The sequence below is a fragment of the Artemia sp. Qi Xiang Cuo genome, chromosome 8 (assembly GCF_049724085.1).
Source record: "Artemia sp. Qi Xiang Cuo chromosome 8, ASM4972408v1, whole genome shotgun sequence".
Lineage (NCBI taxonomy): Eukaryota > Metazoa > Arthropoda > Branchiopoda > Anostraca > Artemiidae > Artemia > Artemia sp. Qi Xiang Cuo.
Genome location: NC_142801.1, coordinates 41,337,038 through 41,359,502, shown reverse-complemented (window position 1 = coordinate 41,359,502; position 22,465 = coordinate 41,337,038). Strand labels below are relative to the sequence as shown.

General features: G+C 36.2%; 2 protein-coding genes across 7 annotated transcripts in view; one reads left to right on the top strand and one right to left on the bottom strand.

Moving 5' to 3' along the window:
• LOC148949414 (queuine tRNA-ribosyltransferase accessory subunit 2) overlaps positions 1–22,465 on the top strand; it is a 120,018-nt gene that overhangs the window by 2,333 nt on the left and 95,220 nt on the right. Inside the window, exon 1 of one of the 3 annotated variants that reach the window (XM_089093431.1) lies at positions 10,018–10,097. The exons of the other annotated variants lie outside the window; for them this stretch is intronic. The gene's annotated coding sequence lies outside the window, so the exon portion shown is untranslated. Of the gene's footprint in view, positions 1–10,017; positions 10,098–22,465 lie in introns of those variants that run through there. 3 annotated transcript variants of the gene reach the window in all.
• The window catches only part of LOC148949415 (uncharacterized), a 159,799-nt gene that overhangs the window by 78,648 nt on the left and 58,686 nt on the right, over positions 1–22,465 (bottom strand). For all 4 annotated transcript variants that reach the window (XM_089093439.1, XM_089093435.1, XM_089093437.1 and 1 more), the window contains exon 2: positions 20,389–20,515. The gene's annotated coding sequence lies outside the window, so the exon portion shown is untranslated. The remainder of the gene's footprint in view (positions 1–20,388; positions 20,516–22,465) is intronic.

Here is a 22,465-nt window from a genome sequence, read left to right as displayed (position 1 = left end):
GGTGAGGAAGGAAAACACCACTTGCAACCTTCTCATTCATTTTTGACCCATCAACAAATATTTGGAAGTGATTTTTATAGGTAATTGTATTAAGTTCTGCAAATTTTTTCTGAAAAAAAGCAATGGGGGTTAAATCTTTATTCCATTTTGAAAATTCAGTATTTATTATGGGAAATGACCAATTCCATGGAGGGGATTGGGGGAAAGTAGGTGCAATAGACTTTGCTGGTACAGGGAACTTCTTTTGAATATTGGCATACTCATCTGCAATACCTCTATACATGGCTGGATTTCTTAACCAATTATATAATGTGTGTGAGCTACTTGATTCAAGTTTTGTAAGATGTTTTATCAAGTGAAAGCTACGTCTCTCCCTTATTGTTGTTAACCCACTCCCCATAAGCAGAAACTTGGTGCTTGTGGGTTTCATAAGACCAAATATGAGACGTATTATATCATTTTGTGTTGTTTCAATTTTTTGCATCTGGGTCTTTGCACATGCACCATAGACAATGAGCCCATAGTCAATATGGGGTCTTATATGTGATTTATAAAACTGGAGTAAGGTTTTCTCATTACAACCCCAGGGTGTGGAAAGAAGTCTTTTTAGTATATTTGCTTTTCTATAACATTTTTTTATTGTGTTTGAAATGTGGAGGTGGAAATTAAGTTTTTGGTCAAGCATGAGACCTAGGTAATTAATATTATTATCTTCTGGAATAGTGGTTTTATTTAGAGTTAGTTTTGCATTAACATGGTTTCGCTTCCTGTGAAATTGGATTATTTTTGACTTGGTGGGTGCAATGGGTAAATCTGAATGTTGAGAGAATTTTTCAAACTGGAAAAGTGACTTTTGCAGATTTGACTGTGCTATCTGAAAGGTGTTGCCAGATGACCATAGCACCAGATCATCAGCATATTGTAGATTCGTGTGGGGTAGGTTCATGTCCCAGAGATATAGGGCAAATAGGAGGCAACTGAGGACTGCTATCTGAGGTAGGCCTTTGGATATTGTCTTTTGGGGTGAAGAGGCTGAACCAACACAAACAATGAAACTTCGCACTTCTATGAAGGATTTAATAAAGGATACTAGCTTGGGAGGTACTCCAAGGTTTGCAAGTTTATTTAAAAGGATTTGGTGGTTCACATTGTCATATGCTCCTTCAAAATCAAGGAAAGCTGCCACTAGGATATTATTTTTTGAGAAAGATTCATTTATTGCATTTGTTAGCAAAATGAAAGCATCTGTTGAGGAGTGGTATTTCCTGAATCCAGTTTGAGTGTGTGGGATCATGTTATTTTTCTCAACAAACCAGAGGAGTCTGTTATAAATCATTTTCTCCATTATTTTCCCCATCACAGGTGTAATCATTATGGGCCTATAAGACTCAGGGTTATCTTTTGGTTTATTTTTCTTTAGGATTGGTAGGAGGGACGAACATTTCCATATATTGGGGAACCTAGAAGATGCCCAAGCGTGATTATAACAATTTAGCAGTTCTAGTTTGTATGAAGGTGTGAGATTCTTTATCCATGTAGGGTGTATATTGTCATAGCTGCTGCTAGTTTTTGACCTAATATGATTTATTTCATTATTCAATTCCTGGATTGAAAATTGATTAGTTATGTACTCTGATCCTGGGCGTGGTTGGTAACTAGGGTTCATAGGAATTGTGGACAGATTGCTTTGATTGTTTGATGTTAGCTTATTAACAAAAAGAGTTGCAAATAGGTTAGCCTTTTCAATATCATTGTCATAATGGGTATTATTATGTAAAAGCTCATACAGGAGTGGGTTGGGAGAAGTCTTTTTCCCACATATGTGGCTTATGACTTTATGTATAATTGGCTCATGCATTTCTCTGGAGAGATTATTTGCAAAATTATTCCAGTATTTATATTTAGCATCTATTATAGTCCTTTTTAGATTAGATTCTGCTTGTAATTTTTTTAAATATGTAGTAGGTGTTGTTTTTTTTATGAATTCTGTCCTACCTGCCTTTTATATCTTTCATTTATTTAGGCACTCATTTGTCCACCATGCTTTAGGAATTTGTTTAGGGAATGTTTTCTTAGGTGTTGTCCTGGGGATAGTATGATTAGCTGTATTTATTAGTAAAGATGTCAAGGCTTCAGCATGTGTGTCAACTGTTGTGTTAGAAATGCATGAACTTTGGGTGAAACTTTTAATTTCATCATTTAGCTTATTTTGGAAAATAGACCAATTTGCTTTAGTGTTGATATATTTGGAAGTATGAGAAGAAGTTTCAGCAGGCTCATTTAGGGAGCAAACTATAGCAAAGTGGTCTGTACACAGACTATCAATTTTATTTATGTAAATTTTGTTCAAAAAATTCAAAGACACAATTTGTAGGTCAATTGTGGAGAATTTGGCACTTTTGGGGTTAAAATATGTATTTAGGTTTGGAGGGGTAGCAACAGCTAATTCATTATTATTTGAAATCATATGCTCAATAAATTTACCAGCTTTACTTGCTGGTTTATTCCCCCATTGGCATCTGAAGTTTGGCCATTAGGGTTATAAAAGCTTATTATGTAGGTTTTTAAATTATTCAGCCAAACACTTATACCAATTACATCAACATCATTTTCAAAATCTGGAAAATTGATGCCACAAAATTTTATATTATTATTAACTAATAAAGCTACACCACCTCCTTTTCTCTCTGAAGATCTATCCTTTCTCAGGATAGTATATCCCAGAGACTTAATTTGTTGATTTTGGGTTAAATGAGTTTCCTGGAGGCAAGCAATATTAATGGAATTATTATTCATTAATGATATTAGTTCATTTAGCTTATTTTCTGTGAGTGATCTTACATTCCATTGGAGTATTGATAAATGTTGTGTTGTTGATTTATTCTTCATATGACTGTGTATCAATGTTCAGCTTTGTTAAAAGTAAAGCAAGATCTTTTTTTGCTTGAATGAGCATATCATCTGGGATGTAGATTTTTGCCAATTCTGCAATAATTTTTGTTTTCTGTAGTTGATGTATGTTCATGGCCTGAACTGCATTACAGTTTAGAATGAATAAGCATATATTTGGGGATTGCATTTTTGGTAGTGCATCCTGTTTGTTGGTTAAGGTATTGATTCCAGGTAGTGTTTCTGGTTTGTTTCTTCTTGGGAGGGAGGGCCAGGCTGGCCTCATCTCACCGGAAAACAAGGCTTGCTAGCTTGGTGATTCCTTCTGATAGGGATTTGAGCTAGGGGGCTTAGAAGATGTTGTTTTATATGGGGTGCTTGATGCATTTGGGGCATGTGACTTGGGGGTTTTTGTTGGTTTCATTCTTGGCTTTATTTGGTATTGTTGGGCAGCATTTGCTTCCATTGCTGCAAAGGGGTATGGGATGGCCTTCTCTGTTGATATTTGGAGTGTTAGAGCTCTGTTCTTGTATGCAGGGCATAATGATTTATTTGTAGATTCATGTGGACCTTTGCAATTGATGCATGTAGGCTGGGTGTTTTTGCAAGTTGTCAGCTCTTTAGGATGGAAAGATTTACAATTACTACACTCTTGGAGAATTTCATTGCATTTGTTTGTCGTGTGTCCCAGTTTGAAACACTTCTGACACTGAATAGGCTTAGGTTTGAATTCCTTGTATGGTTTGATTTGCCCAAATAGGAATAATTTTTCTGGGATGTCAATTTTATCCTTTAGTGTGAATAAGAAGGATCTATTAGTTTCTATGCCATTAGAATTAGGTTTTCAAAGTTGGGTAACATCCTCAACTGGGATTGTGTTTCCAGCCCTATCTGAAAGGCCTTCTTTTAACTCCTGAGTAGATATCTCTGGGGGAACATTATAAACTACAATTTTTGTTGGTGATTGTTTTGGGTTCCAATTAGATGCAATAATTGGGATATTCAGAAGGGATTTAAGGTTAATTATTGTATCTGCTGATTTCTGATCTTCTACAGCTATAAGCAGAGATCCATCACGGTTAATGTTAAGAGAGAACATTGATTTAAGCAATTTAAAAATTGCAACTATTATTGCAGTGATCAATTTTATTTCAAAGGGGGTAGTGGGAGTAATTTTAAGGTAACTTTGTAAGTTTTTGGAGGAAGGATCTTGGGCAGGGAGAGGGGACATGTTTTTAATTGGGGAGATTTTTTTCCTTTTTTTAGAGCTTCTAGAGAGGACCTCTTGAAACCAATTATCATCATTTATGGTTGAATTAGGACCTACAGTTATCATTGTCCTATTCTCCGAATTGGAGCCATCATTAGAACTTTCGGATAATGTGCTTGACCAGCCAGGATGGGTATCTTTCACTATGGAATTTGATTTGGGATCTGGGGGGAAGTTTTTTTTTGGAGGACTTCTGAAAATTTCCTATTTGAAAAAGCTTTAAACACAAATATAAAACAAAAATAAGAAGGGAAAAAAAATGATATAAAACCGTCTGCACTATACTATGGGAAGGATAAACACCACAGTATAGCCCTGAGGATGACTTGAGCAGGATAGGTTTGGTACAACTACTGATTAGAAGCGATAATAATCAAGAAAATATATTTTGATTTTCTTGTACGGTTGCTGTTGTTGTTGTTGTAACAAATCTGCCATGTTTTCTTCTTATTCTTCTTCTTCTATTTAACAGCAGGCAGGCTTTTCAGTAATACTATTTAGCCCTTTTCCTTTTGCTTCACTCTGTGGGCTACAGAGCTACTGGCTTGATTGCCTCTTATTTGTTAGATATTTTCAGACATCTTTCAGTAGATCTTTCGACTCTAGGAGTTCAAATATAAGATGATAGATGTTGATTTCTATGTTCTCTGTGCAGGTATAGTTGGCTAGGGTCTTGGCTGATAGTGAGATTTTGTGGTGTTTGAAGCATTTTAACGGTTTACAAAGCAAGGTATGTTGTGCAGACATCAGTATATTACATTCAAATTGGCAATGGTCAGTTGTTTCAATATTCATATTACAATGCCTGCAAAGTGGGGACAGGGGAACTTAACCACTTGAATTAGGAAACTCATACAAGAATGCAAGAAAATTTAGAACATTGGTTCTAGAAAACATTCTATCATAAATTTTGGAACAATACTGTTTGGGAAAGGCGGGAAAGCTATGATTAATCTTATCAAAATTAGTATCTGATGGTCTCCATCGGTATACATATCTAATGGGGATTGGTCTCCCACTTGGCTGGTCAATATTTATGGCACTTTCTGCTATCTCATCGACTTGATGATTACCAATTATACCAGAGTTGCCATGAGTATGTTAAAAATAAATTCTTATAACACTTGAAGCAAGATTTTTCATAATATTGAGACAACGATAGATTTCAATGTCCAATTTATACTTTGGAGCTAAGGCCAGCTACTCAAGGCATGATAAAGAGTCAGAATGTTCTTTGATATTTTTTGAGTTCGCAATCAAAGGTTGGTTTTTAATAAGGTGTTCTAATGCCATGATTATGGCATTTAACACAGCAGACATTATTATATAATCTCTCTTATTCTGTTAGGCCCCTTAAAACTAGGTTACTTCTTCACCTATGTGTTGAAAAGTATCAAAGCAACCAAAAGAAAGATGGCAGATAGAAAAATAGAGAAATTGTGTTTAACTTTTATCATTCTTAATTGTTACACATCATTTTTGGCAGATTATATTATATTAACAAAATGGATCTTATAATGAAATAGTAGGTTGGAAACAAATGTTTTAATCCTTTTTATTCTTAAAAGCAATAGAAAGAAATTATCATTTTCAAGGGTCCAAAAAAGACTTAAAACTGAATTTGCAAGAAAAGCAATTATTATACTCAGAAAGAGAATAAATAATGGCATCAAGTTGTAAGTTCACTTTATTCATAGGTCAATAATATGAACTGCTTAATATTTACCCAGTCTTGATCAACTCCTTTTTTTGAAGGTTCCTTGAGTTTGAGTTTAGATGGCAGCTCTAAACAGGCTGTTCTGGGGTGGGACAGATTTGAGTAAGAAGAAGTGTTAGTGCTTTCACCTGGTTTAATAGGGGACCTGCAGCTACCTAACTTGTCCTCTTGTGGTATTTGAGAAGGACAGGGACAAGACATGACCCAATAGGTCATTTACCAGCAGCTTACAAGTTGTTATTACAACTCCTCTTTTCCTGAAATAAACTAAAGTAGAGATTTTGAGTGAGATTAAATGTTTATTGTAGGTTTTGTCTTGCAGTGTTGAGATAAGCTTTGTTGCTTTACTTTGAACACTCTCCAGTACCTTCACATCTATCTTATAGCTAGGAGAGATTATGGTCATGCTAGATTCCAGGTGATGGTAAACCATAGCTTTGTAAAGCTTCATTGTCACACATGGCTTCCTGGTGATGACTGTTTTATGAGGTCAAGTCCTTGGTTTGCTTTTGCAACTTGAGCTTGTCTGTGACAACAAAACTTCAAATCATAGTCAGCAGTAACCCCGAGGTCCCTCTCCTTAGCAATTGCCTCAAGCTAGGTGTCTCTTAAACAATATTGATGTTTTTATTCAATATTAAACACAATCACTCACACTATACTGGATATCCTAGTCTACACAGCTTAACTGGTTTATAATAGGCTCCCTAATAAGCTTTCTGAACTCTCTTTTCATATGAAATATGAAGGAGTGGATTTTGCTGCAATTACAGAAGTTTCACCAAAAATACCTTGTCAGTTTTAAATCCTGATGAAATCAAAATTGATGATTACCAACTATTTTCTAACCTGAATTCCCCACTCTGCCACCGAGGAGTGTGCCTTTATATAAGATATGGACTAAATGTTAGTCTCATTCAACTCAATTCTCTGAATACTGATAGAATTGAGTCTGCGTGGATTAAATTACACAATCAAAGAACTTCAATTATAGTGAGTGTTGTTTGTAGAAGCCCCAGTGCTCCATGTTTTATGAACTCAGAATCAAATTTGGCTGCCATGTTGTCTCATATGATGACCAATTTTGCCATCTATGATCTTGTCCTTATGGGGGACTTTAATCTTTCTGAAATCCAGTAGATTGATGGATCTGTTTTTTGTAATAGAGATTCTCCTTTTTTGTCTGCCCTCTCTGATAATTCCCTCTGTCAAAGAATTTCACAACCAACTCGTTTCAGGGAGGGTCAAGTCTCCAACATTCTTGATCTGGTCATGCTCAGTAACCCTAAGGATGTTATAACCACACCTGTTGGTAACAGTGACCATGTTGTAATTATTTCAAAGTTATGTCTACCTACCATTCAGCCTTCCTCTAAGCAACAAAAGTATGTTAACTACAAAATAGTCTCTGAAAAACTTGCCAAAGTCAACTGGAAAAAGCTTATTACTGATGATGTCAAGGAGAGTTGGTCAAATGTAAAAACGGAAATTCTAAATGTTGAAAAGTCATGCACCAGAACTTTTCAGGTAAAACAGGCAAAGAGTTTACCTTTTTTGACTACTAAAACTAGTAAGCTAATCAATAGGAAACACAGAGCATGGAACCATTATAGAAAAAATGACCACAGAAAATTATCTAGTCTTCAAATCCTTTTGTAATTAAACAACAAACCAAATAAAGGTATTGAAGAGAAGGTTTGAGGAAGTTAAGGTTAACCCTAAATCTTTCTTGCATTATGCCACTCAAAAATGTAGCAGCAGACGCACAATCCTGGATATCCTGCATGATAGTAAATCAGTTGCTGATCCTGAACTGAAAGTTGAAATTTTCAATCAATATTTCTTTTCTGTTTTTTTGTCCAACCCCAGTATTGTATATCCTACACCTCCCTTATGTGATGTATCACATAATATGGAACCAATTCTGATTACATATATTTTAGTTCTAAAGGAACTGACATCCCTCAAACTGAATAAATCTGCTGGCCCAGACGGCATTCACCCACATATCCTACACAAATGTTGTACAGTCTTGTGTCAACCTCTTTCCCTGCTGTTCAAATTATCATTAAATCTTTCTAGACTCCCTCAGTATTGGAAAACTACACATAGTATTCCTATTTTTAAAAAAAGTAGAAAGGACCTTGCTGAACATTATTGACCAATTAGCATGACATCAGCAGCTGTTATGGTTCTTGAAAGAATAATTAATTCTGCAGTTGTTAAACACCTTGAAGCAAATAATGTTTTACACAGTTAAGAACATGGCTTTCGTTCTGGAAGATCTGTTGACATCAATCTCCTTGAATCATATGATCACATCACCAAGTTGCTTGATATAGGGATTCCTGCTGACGGGGTTCTGCTTGACTTTTCTGAAGCTTTTGACAAAGTGTGTCACAATCAACTTGCAATTAAATTGTCCATAGTTAAGCTTGAAGAGAAATCCCTGCTTTGGATCCTTGATTTTCTTTACTTGCAAAACCAATGTGTTCAGTTGTTTGATGACTGGAGATCATATTCTTTCTTCCTCAATGTGTGTTCTGAGTGGAGTTCCTCAGGAAAGTGTCTTGGGTCCTACATTATTTAATATTTTCATTAATGATGCTCCTTCCATTATCATCAGTAACTCAACTCTTTATGCAGATGACCTGAAGCTTCCTGGACCAGCTTTGTCCTGTGAAGATCATTCCCTGCTACAAAATAATTTTCATCTGCTGGGTCACTGGGCAGAGGCCTGGCTTCTTGAATTCAATGTTGCCAAGTGCCATATCATTCACTTTGGCAAACAGAATCCATGCCGCTCTTATTTTTCTTAGGCCACCCACTCTTCTCTGTTAATTATGAGCAAGATCTTGGTGTCACTATTGACAACAAATTAAAATTCAGCACACATGCCAAGAGATCTACTGCAGGGCCTAGTTCAACTTTGGGCTTGATTAAGCATACCATCTCCACTTGTTCCTCTAAAGTCATCAGTCTTCTTTATAAGGGACTTGTGCATCTTATGCTTGAAGTTGGAATGTCACTGGCCTCTCCATATTTAAAAAAAGATATAAAAATTCTTGAAGATGTCCAGAGACATGCCACCAAAGTCATATCTGGCGTGCAAGAGATTTTCTATCCTGTAAGACTATCAAAGTTGAATCTCCCTGCACTTTTATACAGGAGAAATAGAGGGGATGCCATTTTAGCCTATAAGTTATTGAGGGATAATATTCTCCCAGCATTATTCCCTGCTGTTATCACAAATTCAGAACTAGGGGTCATCAACTGAAACTTGTCAAGCAGTTAACAACATCTAGAGTCCATACTCAAATTCTTATCAACACGCAGTCTCAACAATAGTAACAAATCTTTTTATGAAACTGTTACTGCTGAATGCGTTGATGTTTTTAAACAAAGGCTAGATGCTTAGTGGTCCTCCAAAGATTGTAAATTTAATTAGAATGCCATTGGAAATGGAGCAGCACCTGGTCACCAGTGATTCTTGCATACAATTAATCATAATTCCAGAGCTCTACAAGGAGAAATCCTTAGATTGCTCGTAGCTGCAATTTAAGGTAATAGGACAAAGAGGGAACAACAAACAGTTATATTTCTAGGGCTGTTGGCTAGGTAAATATTTACATTTTGACATAATTTAGCTAGGATGAAAGTAAATACATTGTGTGATACCTTTTTATGCTCTTTCCAAGTTCAATAATTGCATCTCAGGGAAATCACACTTTAAGCTCTCAAAGGGATTAAAAGGGCTCAAAACAGCTCATTGTAACCAAAAGTTTAAAAACGTGTTTCTAAAAAAAACTGTTTAGTGTGAAAAATTGCCATTTATAGTTGATTCAGGAATGGTAATTATTATTTTCATTAATCTTAGTACTAAAATATTATTATGAAAACAAAGTTGGGGGAATTTTATAGAGCCTGAAACCTTTTCCAAATAGCATCATTTTAGAGGGGTTTCACACTCTTTTTAAAAAAATTTCAGAAAAGGAATCCTGGTGCAAGATTATACTGAAAATCGTTAATTTATGATATTGATACAATTCAAATAGAAGAAGTAAAGAAATATACAGTACTATTTGATTCCAAATTTAATGCTTTATCCATATATAATAATCATTACCATTTCAAATATGTTTCAGCCCTCAGTCCCTACTAGGATATTGCCAGCTATACACAGAAACCAGCCTGAGCTCTGCACAAAAGTTTATTGATTTTGTAGGTTTAACTTTTTTTTTGTATTTATTTCATATCAACAGTTTTTTTTTATAAAGCCATGCTTGAAATAGAGATCTTATAAAAACAACAAAATCTCATATATAACATAGGACTGTATCTGGCCCATCAGAGGGTATGGCAATATTGTGACAGCAGTGATTATTTTATTTGGAAAGATGATTGAATAGTGAATCAAATGGTAGCTTTCTTTTTTTCTTTCTCATTCTTATTCCTGTTCTATACCATAGATTGACCCAATTAGTAATGCCAATCAACAAAAGCCGCAAACTTTTGTGTATTCCTTAAGGCTATATCCTGGCATTATTGTGGGGAGATAGAATGCAATTAGAATAGTAGCAAATCTTATATTTAGGAAGACTTTTGAAGAAGGTATTGCCTCAATTTACACTTTGGAACAAAGTTGAGATTCATCCTGAATTTTTTCTACTCTGTACTGATGGTGGTAATTACTGAGGCATGATCCAGTGACAGGATGTAGAAGAGGCTTGCTAAAGAGATGCAATTTAAACTGACTTGTTAACAGTAAGCACAAGGTAGGTAGAAGCCATTCTGTTGTAGTTTAAAGCTGACACCACTGCACAACTGCAACTTCGGATAGAACAGGGTTTGACAACTGGCATCAGTCCCCAAGACATTGAAGGATGGAGCAGTGAACTCTGTTACAAAAAAGTGTTAAGTTCTATCTCTCCATGATTCCACACAGAGATAACATCATCAACAAACCAGCCCCAGAACCAGTGTTTTAGAGAAAAGTATTCAATGTGGAGGTTTCAATAAATTCCATGTAAAAAAAGGTGAAAGGCTTGTACCCATTGGGAGGTCCATGCTTTGCATGAAAAATTGAATATTGTACTGAAAATATAAGGAATATATATAGAAAATTAGACTTCAAAACCATTATGTGACTTGTTTCCCTCTGCAGTACATTTTGTGTACCCATTGCATTATACAAAAATGCCCCCAGAAATAAATAAAGTATTATCCAGTGCTATAAAACTTGTGAATGAAGTTAGACATAAAACTCTGGACCTTCAGATGCTAGAAATGCTCTGCAAAGAAATGGGCTCCTAGCGCACTCACCTTCTTCTTCACTCTAAGGTGAGGTTGCTATTGGGGGGGAAAATACTTAGCTGACTATTTGTCTTGCATGAAAAAATTCGAGTTTTTTTTTTGCAGTAAAATAATAAGAAATTTCAAGGACTCTTGTCTGATCATGATCATGAGGGTAGCCAAGTTGGCACACCTGGCAACTTTTTTTCTCTATTAAATCAGCTAAATTATCTTTGAAAGGACAACTTAAGGACGTGTTTATGTTATGAGGAAAGATAGATGGTTTTCGTAGAAAATCACAGGGGCAAACGCGGTTGGCAAATGAACATGTACAAATATTTATAAATATTAATGTATATATGGAAGAGAAGGATCTCAACTGTCAAGGGGTATCACTGACTGTTCAAAAGCACTTACAATCACTAATATAATATTTTCATTTTTATGACCCAAGGGAAGAAGATCCAGGACCCGGAAATATGTGGATAATAAATCCACTTTATCTAACAGAGGACAATTTAAGGATAAAGTAAACAGAAAGCCCTCTTTATCACAAGGTTGTTTTTGGGTCTCTCTAAAAAATAAGTTAAGGAAGGAAGCTATGTAAATTTTGATTCAATTTTCAACTATATATTTATTTGAAAAACAGTTTAATCTATGACAGTAATTAAAGTTTTGTACCACTCTCGGCTGGACATGAATGCAGTTCTTCTTTCTGTAACATCATTGAAACTGAAACTCCGCATCATGGTGTCAAATGTACAAGAGGAACCATCACACTAAAAACGTTGCTTATCCCTTTCCAGTACAAATTATGAAATCTTCTGAAAATTCTGCTTTTTTGTGCGTTTCCTATGTCCCTGGGCTTAGAAACCAACAAATATTGAACTCAAAAAAATTTATTCCAACTATGTAATGAAATATAAGGTGGTGCCTGGTGGAGACCACTTGGACACATGTGCAGAAAAAACCTCAATTCTGGTGAAAATAACTAAAGCAGTTCTTTGTGTAGTTCATGCACAATGGAACTTTGCAAACTGAACACTGCCATTTTGTGTGAAGGGGCTCAATCTTTGTACCAATCTTTGTACCACATGGGGCACATCTTCTTGAAGTATTCTTGAACAGGTAAGTGCTTTTATTGATCCAATCTCTTTTCTGGACGAACTTAAGGCTTGAATTTTGGGATAACGTCCAATTATCTGGATGGCTGACCTCTCTTGCCCTTGCATGAATAATTTCCAACCAAACCAGTGACAATGCGACATCTAAAGTCTTTCAACGTCATCTTGTTAGCATCTGGTATAGTGGACAACTTGAACAAGACAAAGGCATTGACCATTGTAGTGTTGACAAAGTGCCACAGTAGGCGGTGCCACCACTTTCTGCTTTTTCTGTCTATTGCATAGAGAGACTTCAACATATCAGCTTTGTCAACGCAGCCCATAAACCTGTTGTAATCGACGACCACGTTTGGGCATACAACTTGGGTAATAGATCCATCTTTCTCCTTCCTTCTGGTCTGTGTCACTTCTCCTCCTTTATGAATTGTCAAAAGTAGTTATATACATCGTTTGTCTTTCCAGTGTACACAGTGGACTCCATCTGACCTTACAGTGCAGTCTGAGTCCCCTTGTCTCAGCTCTTTTTTGACTTTAAGTTTGGGTAGACCTTTACGGTTTGCACGAACTGTACCACAGCAGTAGAGCTTGTTGTTCTTCATTTTTTCAATGAGGGTTACTCAACTGAAGAAATTGTCAAAATAAATGTGATAATTTTTGCCTTCCAATCCCGTCGTAAGATCTATAACTACTCGTTCTACAAGTCCAAACTCGGTAGTGTCAGCTAACTCCCCAGTGTATACTTGAAAATCACAAACAAAACCGTGCATGTGTGCTCTGACCCAGATCTTGTAGCCTTGTTTTGTGGGCTTCATATGCATGTACTGTTTGAAAGTAATGCGTCCTTTGAAGTTGACCATACTTTCGTTGACGGCCTGTTCTTTGGTAGGCTTGTAAGTCCTGCAAAAGCTTGAGTCTAGTTTGGCAATCAGAGGTCTGATCTTGTACTTTTTGTACTTTTGAGAGCTTGTCATGGTTGCTACTTCTTTTCTGGGGTAAGATCAAATTATCACTCAGATGCACATGAGCAAGAAGCAAGCTGAAACGGCTTATATTCATCAGACCAGAGATGTAATTATCTCTGAGTTCATCGTGACTTGACCAGAAATCTCGATAAGATGGTACTGTCTTGACACCCATAAGAATGTTTATTGCTAAAAAAAACTTTCATTTCATCTCGTGCAATTGGGGTGAACAAAACACCTTTCTGAGTAGCATATACGTTCGTCTGAAATACGATGTGGTCATTCAGATTAAGATCAAACAGCTCAAGGAAAAAATCAACTGGGTTATGTAAAGATTCTCTTCAAATGGGGCCCATGGACTCAGTGAAGCGCTCGACTTCTTCTTCTTCTATTTAACAGCAGGCGGGCTTTTCAGTATAACTATTTAGCCCTTTTCCTTTTGCTTCACTCTGTGGGCTACAGAGCTACTGGCTTGATTGCCTCATATTTATTAGATATATTCAGATATCTTTCAGCAGATCTTTCGACTCTAGGAGTTCAAATATAAGATGATAGATGTCGATTTCTATGCTCTGTGTGCAGGTACAGTTGGCTAGGCTCTTGGCTGATAGTGGGATTTTGTGGTGTTTGAAGCATTTTAACAGTTTACAAAGCAAGGTATGTTGTGCAGACGTCAGCATATTACATTCAAATAGGCAATGGTCAATTGTTTCATTATTCATATTACAATGCCTGCAAAGAGGGGACAGGGGACTTGAACCACTTGAATTAGAAAGCTTATATGAGAATGCAAGGAAATTTAGTCCATTTGTTCCAGAACGAATTCTATGATAAATTTTAGAAAGATACTTATTGGGAAAGGGGGAAAGGATAGGATTAATCTTATTAAAATTAATATCTGATAGCCTCCATCGGTAAATATCTCTAATTGGGATTGGTCTCCCACTTGGCTGGTCAATATTTATAGCATTTTTTGCTATTTCATCAACCTGATGATTACCACTTATGCCAGAGTGGCTAGGAATGTACTGAAAGTAAGTTTTTATGCCACTTGAAGCAAGATTATCAATAATACTGAGACAATGATAAGTGTCAATGTCCAAAATATATTGAGGAGCTGAGGCCAGCAAATCAAGGATTGATAAAGAGTCAGAATAGATGATAATATTATTCGAATTTTTAATCAAAGATTGGTTTTGCTTAAGGTATTCTAATGCCATGATTATGGCATTTAACTCAGCAGACATTATAGATAAATTATTAAATAATCTCTCTCCCATTGCAATTTTCAGGTGAGGAAGGAAATCACCACTTGCAACTTTCTCATCCATTTTTGACCCATCAACAAATATTTGGAAGTGATTTTTATAGGTAATTGTATTAAGTTCTGCAAATTTTTTCTGGACAAAAGCAATGGGGGTTAAATCTTTATTCCATTTTGAAAATTCAGTATTTATTATGGGAAATGACCAAGTCCATGGAGGGGATTGGGGGAAAGTAGGTGCAATAGACTTTGCTGGTACAGGGAACTTCTTTTAAATATTGGCATACTCATCTGCAATACCTCTATACATGGCTGGATTTCTTAACCAATTATGTAATGTGTGTGAGCTATTTGATTCAATTTTTGTAAGATGTTTTATCAAGAGAAAGCTACGTCTCTCCCTGATTGTTGTTAATCCACTCTCCATAAGCAGAAACTTGGTGCTTGTGGGTTTCCTAAGACCAAATATGAGACGTATTATATCATTTTGTGTCGTTTCAATTTTTTGCATCTGGGTCTTTGCACATGCACCATAGACAATGAGCCCATAGTCAATATGGGGTCTTATATGTGATTTATAAAACTGGAGTAAGGTTTTCTCCTGACAACCCCAGGGTGTGGAAAGAAGTCTTTTTAGTATATTTGCTTTTCTATAACATTTTTATATTGTGTTTGAAATGTGGAGGTGGAAATTAAGTTGTTGGTCAAGCATGAGACCTAGGTAATTAATATTATTATCTTCTGGAATAGTTGTTTTATTTAGAGTTAGTTTTGCATTAACATGGTTTCTCTTCCGGTGAAACTGGATTATTTTTGACTTGGTGGGTGCAATGGGTAAATCTGAATGTTGAGAGAATTTTTCAAACTGGAAAAGTGACTTTTGCAGATTTGACTGTGCTATCTGAAAGGTGTTGCCAGATGACCATAGCACCAGATCATCAGCATATTGTAGATTCGTGTGGGGTAGGTTCATGTCCCAGAGATATAGGGCAAAAAGGAGGCAACTGTGGACTGCTCCCTGAGGTAGGCCTTTGGAAATTGTCTTTTGGGGTGAAGAGGCTGAACCAACACAAACAATGAAACTTCGCACTTCTATGAAGGATTTAATAAAGGATACTAGCTTAGGAGGTACTCCAAGGTTTGCAAGTTTATTTAAAAGGATTTGGTGGTTCACATTGTCATAAGCTCCTTCAAAATCTAGGAAAGCTGCCACTAGGATATTATTTTTTGAGAAAGATTCATTTATTGCATTTGTTAGCAAAATGAAAGCATCTGTTGAGGAGTGGTATTTCCTGAATCCAGTTTGAGTGTGTGGGATCATGTTATTTTTCTCAACAAACCAGAGGAGTCTGTGATAAATCATTTTCTCCATTATTTTCCCCATCACAGGTATAATCATTATGGGCCTATAAGACTCAGGGTTATCTTTTGGTTTATTTTTCTTTAGGATTGGTAGGAGGGACGAACATTTCCATATATTGGGGAACCTAGAAGATGCCCAAGCGTGATTATAACAATTTAGCAGTTCTTGTTTGTATGAAGGTGTGAGATTCTTTATCCATGTAGGGTGTATATTGTCATAGCTACTGCTAGTTTTGGACCTAATATGATGTATTGCATTATTCAATTCCTGGATTGAAAATGGATTAGTTATGTACTCGGATCCTGGGCGGGGTTGGTAACTAGGGTTCATAGGAATTGTGGACAGTTTGCTTTGATTATTTTATGTTAGCTTATTAACAAAAAGAGTTGCAAATAGGTTAGCCTTTTCATTATCATTGTCATAATGGGTATTATTATGTATAAGCTCATACAGGAGTGGGTTGGGAGAAGTCTTTTTCCCACTTATGTGGCTTATGACTTTATGTATAATTGGCTCATTTGTTTCTCTGGAGAGATTATTTGCAAAATTATTCCAGTATTTATATTTAGCATCTATTATAGTCCTTTTTAGATTAGATTCTGCTTGTAATTTTTTAAATATGTAGTAGGTGTTGGTTTTTTTATGAATTCTGTCCTAGCTGCCTTTTTTATCCTCCATTTATTTAGGCACTCATTTGTCCACCATGCTTTAGGAATTTGTTTAGGGAATGTTTTCTTAGGTGTTGTCCTGGGGATAGCATGATTAGCTGTATTTATTAGTAAAGATGTCAACGCTTCAGCATGTGTGTCAACTGTTGTGTTAGAAATGCATGAACTTTGGGTGAAACTTGTAATTTCATCATTTAGCTTATTTTGGAAAATAGACCAATTTGCTTTAGTGTTGATATATTTGGATGTATGAGATAAAGTTTCAGCAGGTTCATTTAGGGAGCAAACTATAGCAAAGTGGTCTGTACATAGACTATCAATTTTATTTATGTAAATTTTGTTCAAAAAATTTAAAGACACAATTTGTAGGTCAATTGTGGAGAAATTGCCAGTTTTGGGGTTGAAATAAGTATTCAGGTTTGGAGGGGTAGCAACAACTAATTCATTATTATTTGAAGTCATATGCTCAATAAATTTACCAGCTTTATTTGCTGGTTTATTCCCCCACAAAAGGCTGTGGGTGTTGAAATCACCACAAATAATGATATTTTTTAACATATTAGAATTATTTATTTAATTAAAGAAATCCTTGGCATCTGTAGTTTGGCCATTAGGGTTATAAAAGCTTATTATGTAGGTTTTTAAATTATTCAGCCAAACACTTATACCAATTACATCAACATCATTTTCAAAATCTGGAAATTTGATGCCACAAAATTTTATATTATTATTAACTAATAAAGCTACACCACCTCCTTTTCTCTCTGAAGATCTATCCTTTCTCATGATAGTATATCCCAGAGACTTAATTTGTTGATTTTGGGTTAAATGAGTTTCCTGGAGGCAAGCAATATTAATTGAATTATTATTCATAAATGATATTAGTTCATTTAGCTTATTTTCTGTGAGTGATCTTACATTCCATTGGAGTATTGATAAATGTTGTGTTGTTGATTTTTTCTTCATATGACTGTGTATCAATGTTCAGCTTTGTTAACAGTAAAGCAAGATCTTTTTTTGCTTGAATGAGCATATCATCTGGGATGTAGATTTTTGCCAATTCTGCAATAATTTTTGTTTTCTGTAGTGGATGTATGTTCATGGCCTGAACTGCATTACAGTTTAGAATGAATAAGCATAGGGATTGCATTTTTGGTAGTGCATCCTGTTTGTAGGTTAAGGGATTGATTCCTGGTAGTGTTTCTGGTTTGTTTCTTCTTGGGAGGGAGGGCCAGGCTGGCCTCATCTCACCGGACAAGGAGGCTTGTTGGCTTGGTGAGTCCGTCTGATCGGGATTGGCGCTCGGGGGCTTAGAAGATGGTGTGGGAGATGGGGGGCGTGAGGCATGGGGGGCATTTGACTTGGGGGTTTTGGTTGGTTTCATTACAGGCTTTATTTGGTATTGTTGGGCAGCATTTGCTTCCATTGCTGAGAAGGGGTATGGGATGGCCTTCTCTGTTGATATTTGGAGTGTTAGAGCTCTTTTCTTGTATGCAGGGCATAATGATTTATTTGTAGATTCATGTGGGCCTTTGCAATTGATGCATGTAGGCTGGGTGTTGTTGCAAGTTGTCAGCTCTTTAGGATGGAAAGATTTACAATTACTACACTCTTGGAGAATTTCATTGCATTTGTTTGTTGTGTGTCCCAGTTTGAAACACTTCTGACACTGAATAGGCTTAGGTTTGTATTCCTTGTGTGGTTTGATTTGCCCAAATAGGAATAATTTTTCTGGGATATCAATTTTATCCTTCAGTGTGAATAAGAAGGATCTACTAGTTTTTAGGCCATTAGAGTTAGGTTTTCCAAGTTGGGTAACATCCTCAACTGGGATTGTGTTTCCAGCCCTATCTGAAAGGCCTTCTTTTAACTCCTGAGTAGATATATTTGGGGGAACATTATAAACTTCAATTTTTGTTGGTTATTTTTATGTGTTCAAATTAGATGCAATAATTGGGATAATCAGAAGGGATTTAAGGTTAATTATTGTATCTGCTGATTTCTGATCTTCAACAGCTATTAGCAGAAATCAATCACAGTCAATGTTAAGAGAGAACATTGATTTTATCAATTTAAAAATTGCAACTCTTATTGCAGTGATTATTTTTATTTCACAGGGGGTAGTGGGAGTAATTTTAAGGTAAATTCCTAAGTTTTTGGAGGGAGGATCTTGGGCAGGGAGAGGGAAAATGCTTTTAATTGGGGAGATTTTTTTCCTTTTTTTAGAACTTCTAGAGAGGACCTCTTGAAACCCATTATCATCTATGGTTACATTAGCCCCTACACGTATCATTTTCCTATTCTCTGATTTGGAGCTATCATTAAAACTTTGAGATAGGGTGCTTGACCAGCCAGGATGGGTATCTTTCACTATGACACTTTCACTGGAATTTGATTTGGGATCTGGGGGGACTTTTTTTTTTGGAGGACTTCTAATCATTGCCTATTGGAAAAAGCTTTAAACACAGAAATAAAACTAAAACAAGAAGGGAAAAAAGATGATATCAAACCGTCTGCACTATACTATGGGGGAGGATAAACACCACAGTATAGCCCTGAGGATGTCTTGAGCAGAATTGGTTGGGTACAACTGCTGATTAGAAGAGATAATAATCACAAGAAAATATATTTCGATTTTCTTAAAAGGTTGCTGAAGAAGAAAGAAGATGTTTTGGTTTCCTAATGTTTTGGTTTGGGCTCGACATCTTTGACTTCAAATGTCTTATTCCACTTCTTCACTATAACTCCAAGGGGAGGAGAATATTTGTTTTTACTTACTTCTGGCTGGTCGTTTGCTTCCGTTACTCCATCCACTTGATTATCGGTTTCGTAATCACTTGATGATAGCTCTCAAGCCAGTAAGCTGCTCAATGATTCGGCATTTAAAGCTGGAAGGTCCGGTAGCCAATCGTCAGCATCATCCTCTGATGACATGTCAAGTTCGGATTCTGGATTTGAAGGTAATTCATCAAATAACTTTGAGATATCCGTGTCCACAAAAAACGGCGTGCCATAACGATTTACCTGAAAAAGAGAAAATTTAATTTAATATTTTAGATGCTAGACTGAGTTTTGTGTAAATTGCTCGAGTTTCATTTTTTTTTTGTCAAGCTGCTGAAGTGGTCTCAAGCTCAAACCACTAAAAAAAAAACAAAAAAAACAAGTAACAACTTTTTTGCATATGTTGCAAGGTGGTTATCGGGGAAGACCAGCCTATCAAGTCCAATATCTCCTTATTGTGCTTCATATATGAAACAGTGATGCTACTAACTCGTACTCTACTACACAAAGAACAAATTGGCAGGAAAACAATATTAAAGATACTACAATTACCAAGTATTTTAAACTTTCTTACTTTTTCTTAAAAACAGCACGTAGTCCCATCGAAATACTAGGTGTCCCCTCACAAGTTGTCAATTAGGCTGCCTATAAAATTTTGCCCGTCAGATAGCGTTGCTAGGCATATGCTAGAACAGTGGTTTCTTATTTTCACCACCTTCGGTTCATGGTAAAAAAATATGAAAAGGTGGTTTCACTGAGGAACCACTTTCTTGGAAAGGGTCATACACACACACATATATATATCTATCGATATATATGTATATATATATATATATATATATATATATATATATATATATATATATATATATATATATATATATATATATATATATATATATATATATATATATATATATATATATATATATATATATATATATATATATATATATATATATATATTATATCTTTTCTGATTATCATGTACAGATGTATTTACAGCACCTTTTTTTCCAAATCCATGCTAGTGGTTTACCAAATAAAAAACGACATACTTAGTGGTCCATGAATGTCCAAAGGTTGGCAACTGCTGCTCTAGTCTTCTGTCATATGGTATATCTGTAAATTTGTGATGGATTTGGTGGCATGCCTTTGAACTCCTTCAATTAGTCTTCTGTCATGCTTGAAAAAGGATGGAAGTTAGACATGGACCAAATATAAAATGGCCTAATAATAGCCCTGTTAAGCCTCATAAAGACCATGCAGGAGCAGCTGTTGATTGGGCATTTTGGCAGGTCAGGGCATTTCACAATCCATCAACATCCAGAGTTTTACTTTCTTTTAATTTGATTGATTATTTAAGAACATCTCCTTCATTGAAAAATGAATGATTACTGGAGTTGGATCCCCCAAATTTTCAATAGATTCCCCAAGTATGGATCAAATACATAATGACTAGCTTTATCTATTCACATGCCTACAAATTCCACTAATTATTGGGAGCTATATTATATTCTGTTCAAGTTGCTTTTCCCTGTCACTTTCAGGCCAGCTTCAGAGGCTTTAAATTTGACCATTGTATGTTCTATCTCTCTTTGAAATTCTGTTTCAGCTTGTGTTAATCTAAATTCTATTGATGTTCTTCTTCAAGTCTTTCCAGAACATTCTTATCTTATTCTGTTTTTGTTGTTTGTTTTTGTAATGTTATCTGTTCATTGTTACTTTTTTGGTTTGCATTTTTCAATGTTTCTGGTCCTCTTTGTCTTTTCCTTCTGTTTCTCAATCTTTACTTCTTAGTAGAGAGGGGGGTGCTACTCCGAACAGGACCACGTGGTTTATAGTTTTCTCAGTGAGAATGAAAAAACAGGAATTTTCTCACTTGGAAAAACAGGAATTTCCTCACATTTATGTCTGTTTTCATGGATGGTTATGTGTGTTGTTCGATTTATCTGATGTTTTTCATGGATGGTTATGGATGATTTATGGTTTTTGTCAGTGAGAATTTGAAAAACAGGAACTTTCTCACATTTATGTCTGTTTTTATTGTTTTTGTCAGTGAGAATTTGAAAAACAGGAACTTTCTCACATTTATGTCTGTTTTTATGGATTTTGTCAGTGAGAATGGAAAACCATAAACCACGTGGTAATTTTTGGACTCAATAAGGCCTAACCTGAGAAATTGATTTACATAATCGCTAGGGGAAATTATTGATTCACGAAGGGGAGAATTAAGAAACATTAAGGCTTCTTTAATCTTAGGTCTGAGGGATAAACGTTCTTTAGGTCAGAGAGAAAAATTAATATTCCATTTTTAAATAGGGCTTCGTCGATCTTTAGTGTCAGGAATTATAAATGACATCACTTGTTATCTTGGAATTATGCGGGAGTCTAAAGAGATAGAAATTATATTTTTAAATACGGCTTCACTGATCTTTAAGTCAGAGAGATAAATTGATATTCTAACGAAACCATAATAGTTTAGCTAGGAACATTTATGAGATGAAGAGATTAACGTAGGAAAGGGTTTCCTAGAAATTTGAAATGTGAAAGCACAGAGATGCCAAAAAACAAAAGGAACACACAGAAATTACTTTTAGGGGATTATTTGGGTGAAACGGTTTTAGACAGCTTATGGAATTATTTCGGCGAAACCGTTAGAGACCATGATTTAAAAGACGATTTAAAAGATGATTTTAGAAGAGGTTTTGAGTGTGGTCGTTATAATACACAAGTTCCATTGAACAGTGTTGTGAGGTCCTCTACCCCAACCCCAAAGGGTTCCGATCCCCCACCCCAACCCCGAAGGAAGCCCCCGGTACTCAAAGGTCCCCCAAGCTCCCAAAGAGCCCCAGCCCCCCAAACGCCCTCCTCAGACCCGCAAAGGCCCTCCTCTGGTCCTCAAAGGGCCCCCGGACCCCCAAAGGGCCCCCCCGGACCCCAGAGGCCCCCCCGGTCCTAAAAGGTCCCCCGGGCCCGAGAAGCACCGCGGGCCAGGAATGCGCCGCATGGGGATGCGCCGCAGGGGGATGCGCCGCGGGTCGAGGGAAGCGCCGCAGGGATGCGCCGCAGGAATGCACCGCAGGAATGCGCCGCAGGGATGTGCCGCAGGGATGCGCCGCTTTTTGTTAGAGT